The sequence below is a fragment of the Elephantulus edwardii genome, unplaced genomic scaffold, assembly GCF_000299155.1.
Source record: "Elephantulus edwardii isolate Elephantulus edwardi_28Jun2011 unplaced genomic scaffold, EleEdw1.0 scaffold00234, whole genome shotgun sequence".
Lineage (NCBI taxonomy): Eukaryota > Metazoa > Chordata > Mammalia > Macroscelidea > Macroscelididae > Elephantulus > Elephantulus edwardii.
The window spans coordinates 2,551,535-2,559,075 of NW_006399984.1; the positions used below are offsets into that span (position 1 = coordinate 2,551,535).

The window sequence follows — 7,541 nt, forward strand, 5'->3', positions numbered from 1 at the left end:
TGATGCCACATTTCTCCTCATAGACCTCAGCCTCCCGGATAATATGTTCTGCATACAGGTTGAAAAGATATGGAGACAGGACACATCCCTGGCATATGCCCTTACCAATTTTGAACTATGCAGTGCTTCCTTTGATCTGTTCTGACTACTGTCTCTTGGTCCAAGTATAGGTTTTGCATTAACACGATCAAGTGTTCTGGGATTCCCATTCTTCTCAGAGTCTGCCACAGTTTGTTATGATCCACACAGTCAAATGCCTTTGCATAATCAATGAAACACAGGTAGACATTCCTCTGGTATTCCCTGCTTTCAGCTAAGATCCATCTAACATTAACTACAATATCCGCAGTACCACAAACTCTTTTAAACCCGGCTCTGGACTTATGGCAGTTCTCTGCTGATGTGCTGTTCCAGTCATTTTTTGGATAATCTTCAGCAGAATCTTGCTTGCATGTGAAATCAATGATCATTTTCTGTAGTTTCCACACTCTGTTGGATCACTCTTCTTTGGAATGGGAACAAATATAGATCTCTTTCAGTCAGTTGGTCAAGTGGTTGTTCTCCAGATTTCTTGGCACAACTTGGTGAGCATGTCCAGGGCAGCATCTGTTAGCCGAAATATGTCAATTGGTATACCATCTATTCCTGGGGCCTTATTTTTTGCTATTTCCTTCAAAGGAGCTTGAACTTCTACCTTCATCACCATAGGCTCTTGCTCATATATTGTTTCCTTAAATTCTTCTGTGTCTGCCAATTCCTTTCGATATGTCAGATACTTCTCTAAATGTGAACATTCAGATTAAGACAGACTAGGAAGAAGGATTGGCCATCCACTTCCAAAATAGCAGGCCTCTGAAAACCCTATGTATAACAGAACACACGTAGACTAATAGAAATGGAAACTGAGGTGGAGCTTTCAAGTATGGAAATACAAAGGAAGAGGAACAGTTGTAAGCAGACACTAGTGATTGGAACATGGAATGTGAGAACCGTGAATGTGGGAAAATTAGATATTGTTAAGGAAGAAATGGAACACATAAATATTGGCATACTAGGCATTGGAGAGATGAGATGGACCAGCATTGGGCATTTTGAGTCAGATGATCATATATTACTCCGGAGATGAAAAGGTGAGGTAAAATGTGATTGCTTTCATAGTTAAAAAAGTCATTTCTAGATCCATTCTGAAGTACAATATTGTGAGTGACAGGATAATATCCATAAACATACAAGGAAATCCAGTGAATACCACTATCATTCAGATATTTACACCAACAACCAGAGCCAAAGAAGAGGAAATGAAAGATTTCTACCAACAGTCAGAGATCGGTTGACTATTGCAATCAAGTGCATTGATAATATTGGGTGACTGGAATGCAAAAGTTGGGAACATAGAAGAAGAATCAGTAGTTGGAAAACATGGACTCGGTGACAAAGATAAAGCTGGAGATAGAATGATTGAATTTTGCACAATGACTTATTCATTGCAAATACATTTAAGAGACATAAACGTAGGTTATACACATGGATTTCACCTGATGGTATGCATAAGAATCAGATTGATTACATCTGTGGAAAGAACTGCTGGAGAAGCTCAGTATCAGCTGTGAAAACTAGGCCAGGAGCTGACTGTGGAACAGACCACCAAATACTCATATGCAAGTTCAAGCTGAAGCTGAGAAAAGTTAAACCGAGTCCATGGGAATCAAAATACGACTTTGAGTCTATCCCACCTGAATTTCAGAACTTTCTCAGGAACAGGTTTGAGGCCTTGAACACTAATGAGCGAAGACTGGATGAGTTGTGGGAGGATATCAAGGGTATCATCTAGGAAGAGTGCAAACGGTCAGAAAAGAACAAAATGGATGTCAAAAGAGACTCTGAAAATTGCATGGGAGTGCAGAGAAGCCAAAGCACAAGGAAGAATTCAAGATACTAAAGAGCTGAACAGAAGATTTCAAAAGGCAGCACGGGATGACAAAGTTAAACATTACAATGATGTAACAGATGTGCAAGGAGCTGAAGTCAGAAAATCAAAAGGGCCGATCTCGCTCAGCATTTCTTAAGATGAAGGAACTGAAGGACCAATTCAAACCTCAAGTTGCTATAATCAAGGATGCTTTAGGCAGAATATTAAATGATCCAGGAAGTATTAAAGAAGATGGAAAGAATATATTGAGTCACTGTATTGAAAGGAAACTAGTAGTAAGAAATGTAAAATAAAGTATATATGAATGATTGTATGAAGTACAATGTAAATGAAAGATTGTATGAAACAATGTATATGAATAAAAAAATGCAAATAAAGAAATGTAAAAAAAAAGCACATACAAAACAAACAGCCAACTTTATCATCAGTGGAGAGAGATTAAATCCACAAGCAAAGCACCTGTCAATCAATCAAGCACTACACAAGACTGAATTATATCACCATCTTGTTCAATATTGTATTGGAAGCTGTATCTAGAACACTGAGGCAAAAGAAAAGGAATAAAAGAAGTGTCAAAACTGGCTAAGACTGAGTAAAACTTTATTTACAGTTTATATGTTTTGTATCGAAAGGAATTGGCAGATACAGAAGAATTTAATGAAATAACATTTGAGCAAGAGGCTATGGTGATGATGGAAGAAGTTCAAGCTGCTTTGAAGGAAATAGCAAAAAATAAGGCCCCCAGAATAGACGGTATACCAATTGACATATTTCAGCTAACAGATGCTGCCCTGGATGTGCTCACCAAGTTGTGCCAAGAAATCTGGAGAACAACCACTTGGCCAACTGACTGGAAGAGATCTATATTTGTTCCCATTCCAAAGAAGGGTGACCCAACTGAGTATGGAAACTACAGAACAATATCATTGATTTCACATGCAAGCAAGATTCTACTGAAGATTATCGAAAAACGACTGGAACAGTACATCAGCAGAGAACTGCCAGAAGTCCAGGCTGGGTTCAGAAGGGGCCGTGGTAATTGTAGCTGATATTAGACGGATCTTAGCTGAAAGCAGAGAATACCAGAAGAGTGTCTATCAGTGTTTCATTGATTATGCAAAGGCATTTGACTGTGTGGATCATAACAAACTGTGGCTGACTCTGAGAAGAATGGGAATCCCAGAACATCTAATCGTGCTAATGCGAAACCTATACTTGGACCAGGAGGCAGTCGTCAGGACAGAGCAGGGCAACATTGCATGGTTCAAAATTGAGAAGGGTCTATGCCAGGGATGTGTCCTATCTCCATACCTTTTAAACCTGTATGCAGAGCAGATTATCTGGGAGGCTGGGCTCTATGAGGAGAAGCATGGCGTTAGGATTGGTGGAAGATCTATCAACAATCTGCGTTATGCAGATGACACAGCCCTGCTTGCTGAAACTGAGGAGGACCTCATGCACTTACTGCAGAGGGTCAAGGGCTGCAGCCTTCAGTATGGACTGAGGCTCAACGTCAAGAAGACAAAGATTCTCACCGCTGGACCAATCGGTAGCATCAGGATGGATGGCGAAGAGATTGAGATTGTTCACAGCTTTAGTTTGCTTGGCTCCACAGTCAACACTCTTGGCACCAGCAGCCAGGAAATCAAAAAACGTATTGCAATGGGAAAGTCTGCTGTTAGGGACCTCTCTAAAGTACTCAAGAGCAACGGTGTCTCTCTGGAGACTAAGGTGCACCTGATACAGGCCATGGTCATTGCAATCACTTGTTATACATCAGAGAGTTGTACAATGACTAGGGAGGATAGAAGGTGAATTGATGCCTTTGAGCTGTGGTGCTGGAGAAGAGTATTGAATGTTCCATGGACTGCCAAGAAAACAAACAGATCCATCCTAGAGAGGGTTAAACCAGGCTGCCCCTTGGAGGCAAAGATTCTGGGGCTTCTTCTGACATACTTTGGACATGTTGTAAGGAGAGACAGGTCCTTGGAGAGGGACATCATGCTTGGTAGGGTGGAGGGACAGCGCAGGAGGGGAAGACCCTCTATGAGGTGGATTGATTCAGTGACTGGGATAATCGGGATGGGTGTGTCAGAGGCCATGCGATTGGCACAGGATAGAGCAGGGTTTAGGGCTGTTGTACATAGGGTTGCTATGAGTTGCAAATGGCTCGATGGCACATAACAACAACAACAACAATATATGCAAACCTTCAAGATTCAATAGGAAAACTAGGGCATCTAATTGACCAATGCAACAAAGTGACAGGATACAAAATCATTTTTTAAAAAAAAATCAGTTGAATTCTTCTGCAGTAGCAAAGAGAATTCTGAAAAGGAAATAAAAGAAAGTCACTTACAATTGTGGTTGTTGTTCTTAAGTGCTGTCAAGCTGAAGATGTCTCATAAAGACCCTATGAACAAAAGGCCTGAATCCTGTTGTATAACTAGCATTATTTCTCTAAGTTCATAGAGTTTCCTGAGGCATACTGTTTAGGAGGTGCATGCCACTCCTGCTTCCAAGCCTGTCTTAAACTGGGAACTCTACCAAGCACTATTCACCATGAGTACCCATTATGGCATTTGACACATCAGTGTCAACAGTGTTTAGTATCACAGCAACCCAAAGTTACATCTGTATAGCAAATTGACAGGCCAGTGCTGTACTACTTATAGGACTGTACATCATTTACAGTAGTCACTGGAAAGATTAAATGCTGGGGAATAAATCTAACTAGAGACTCAAAAGACCTACACACAAAAAAATTGAAACACTTCATTAAGAAACAAAAAGAGACCTACATAAATAGAAGAATAAAAATACCACCAAAAGTGATCTATAGATTTAATGGATTTCAATTTGGATCCTGTTATCATTCTTCTAAGAGATGTAAAAAGTAATCACAGTTTCATATGGAAATGGATGAGACTATGGAAAAGCAAAGCATTATTGAAGAATAGAAAAGGAAAATAGGAGTCCTTATATAACCACAATAATTAATAGGTAAGGTTAAGTGCTGTCAAGTTGAGTATGACTCATAGCAACCCTATGAACAAAAGATCCTAACCCTGTTCTATCCTGTGCCATCCTCACACTTCCTGACACACGAGAGTCCATTCCAACAGTCACTGTGTCAATCCACCTGGATGAGGGTCTTCCTCTCCTTCACTGACCATCCATCCTTCCAAGCACCATGTCTCTTTCCAAGGAAAAGCCCCTCCTGGTAACATGTCCAAAGTATGTGAGGTGAAGCCTCAACATTCTTGCCTCCAAAGAGTACTCTGGATGCATCAAGCATGGGATTTTCAATGCTCTTCTCCAACACCACAGCTCAAAGGCATAAATTATTTTCGTCTCATCCTTATTCATTGTCCAGCTCTCAGATGCATAGCAAGAAATAGAAAAGGCTATGGCCTGAATCAGAATCACCTTAGTCCTGAAACTGACATCATTACTCCTCAATACTTTGGAGAGGTCCCTAACTGCAGACTTCTCGGTGCCTGCAGACTTTCCTAGTGCTATGTGTCTTTTTTATTTTCTGACTGCTGGTACCAAGGGTGTTAATTGTGGATCCAAGCAAGATAAAGCTGTTGACCATTTCAATCTCCTCTCCATCCATCATAATGCTGCCTATGATTCCAGTGGTAAGAATCTTGGGTTGTTGTTTTGTTTTGTTTTACATTAAGATGCAATTCCTTATTCTTCTGCAACAAGTGCTTCAAGTCCTCATCATTTTGAGCAAGCAAGGGTGTGTCATCTGCATAATGCAGGTTATTAATGGGCTTACCTCCAATTCTGATACCACAATCATCCTCATAGAGTCCAGCTTCTCTGATAATTTGCTCAGCATACAAACTGAATAGAGTTGGAGAGAGAATACAACACTGAGCACTCCCATCCCAATTCCAAACCTTACAGTAACTTCCCTGCTCCATTCACACAACAGCTGCCTGGTCTAGGTATAGGCTCCACATGAGTACAATTAAGTACTCTGGGATTCCCCTTCTTCTCAATGTCAGCCACAGCTTGTTATGATCCACGAAGTTAAATCCCTTCGCAAAGTCAATTAAGCACAAATAGACATACTTCTGGTATTCCTTACTTTTAGCCAGGATCCAGCTGACACCAGCAATGGTATCCCTAGTGCCATGGCCTTTTTAAATGATGACTTTACATGTGAATCTCACCTAATGGGCTTCATAGGAATCAGGTTGACTACATTTGTGGAAGAAATTGGTGGAGAAGCTCAGTACTAGCAGTCAAAATTTGTCCAGGGGCAGACTGTGGGTCAGATCATCAGTTACTCATATGCAAGTTCAAATTGAGGCCGAAGAAAATGAAAATAAGTTCACAGGAACCACGATATGATCTTGAATCAATCCTATCTGAATTTCATGATCGTCTTAGATTTGAAGCACTAAACATCAATGATTGAAGACCAGATGAGTTGTGGGATGATATCGAAGATAGCATCAATGAAGAAAGCAAAAGGTCATTTGAAAAACAGAGGAGGAAGAAAAAAGTTGAAATGGATGTCAGAAGAAACTCTGAAAATTGCACTGGAGTGTCAAAAGCCAAAACAAAAGGAAAGCATGTCACAGTGAAAGGCTGAATAGATGATTTCAAAAGGCAGCTTGGGAGGTCAAAGCAAAATTATAATGGAATGTGCAGAGAGTTGGAATCAGAGAATAAAAAGGGAACAATTCTCTCTGCATTTCTCAAGCTGAAAAACAAATTTAAAACCTCACATCACAATACTGAAAGATAGTATGTACAATATACTGAATGACTCAGTAAACATCAAAAGAAGATGGAGGGGATACACAGAGTCACTGTACCAGAAAGAATTGATTGACACTGAAAAATTTCAGGAAGTACCATATAAACAGCAGCAAATGGCAATGAAGGAGGAAGTAGAAGCTTCATTGAAAACATTTGAAAAAAAAATAATACCCCAGGAACCAATGGGATACCAACTGACTTGACAGATGCAGCCTTGGATGCGCTCACCAGACTATGCCAGGAAATTTGGAGGACAATTTTCTGGCCAACGGATTGGAAGAGGTCCATATTTGTTCCCATTCCCAAGAAAGGTGATCCAGGGAGCTCTACAATCCCAGAGGTGAGCCTTTCAAATCCACCAGATGCTGTGCTGGAGAAGGAGGGACAATCTTCTTCCGTACCAGTCAGATCCAATTTGACGGTACACACAATAAAAATTTTTTAAAAAGTTAAAAACCCCAAACCTTTGCCCAGAGAATGGCCAAAATTATTGGGACAGCTATTGCTGCCAGCTTAGGTCCTGTGTCAGGAAAAGGAAGTATTACTCATATACAGGGCTGCCCAAAGTTAATAAAGGAGGTCAGAATTGCTTCCACTGTGGAAAGCTGGGCCACTTCAGTAGACAGTGTCACAGACGAGAACCACTGATAGGCAAGGGAGTAGAGAAGAAGCTCCCACTCACTTGTATTAAGTGTGGCTCTGAAGGACACTTGGCCAAGTTTGGCCCACATCAGGTCCTCGTGGCTGACAGGACTGACAGGCCCCAGCTCCCAGCTGGAAACAAAGGAGGATGCTTCAATGATTTAGATCCTCCCAGAAGAACTGTGGA

At 40.8% G+C, this 7,541-nt stretch overlaps 1 protein-coding gene across 1 annotated transcript in view; it reads left to right on the top strand.

Annotated features, from left to right (window-relative positions):
• Nucleotides 1–7,541, top strand: part of NIPA1 (non imprinted in Prader-Willi/Angelman syndrome 1) — a 165,275-nt gene that overhangs the window by 20,023 nt on the left and 137,711 nt on the right. The gene's annotated exons all lie outside the window — the stretch shown is intronic.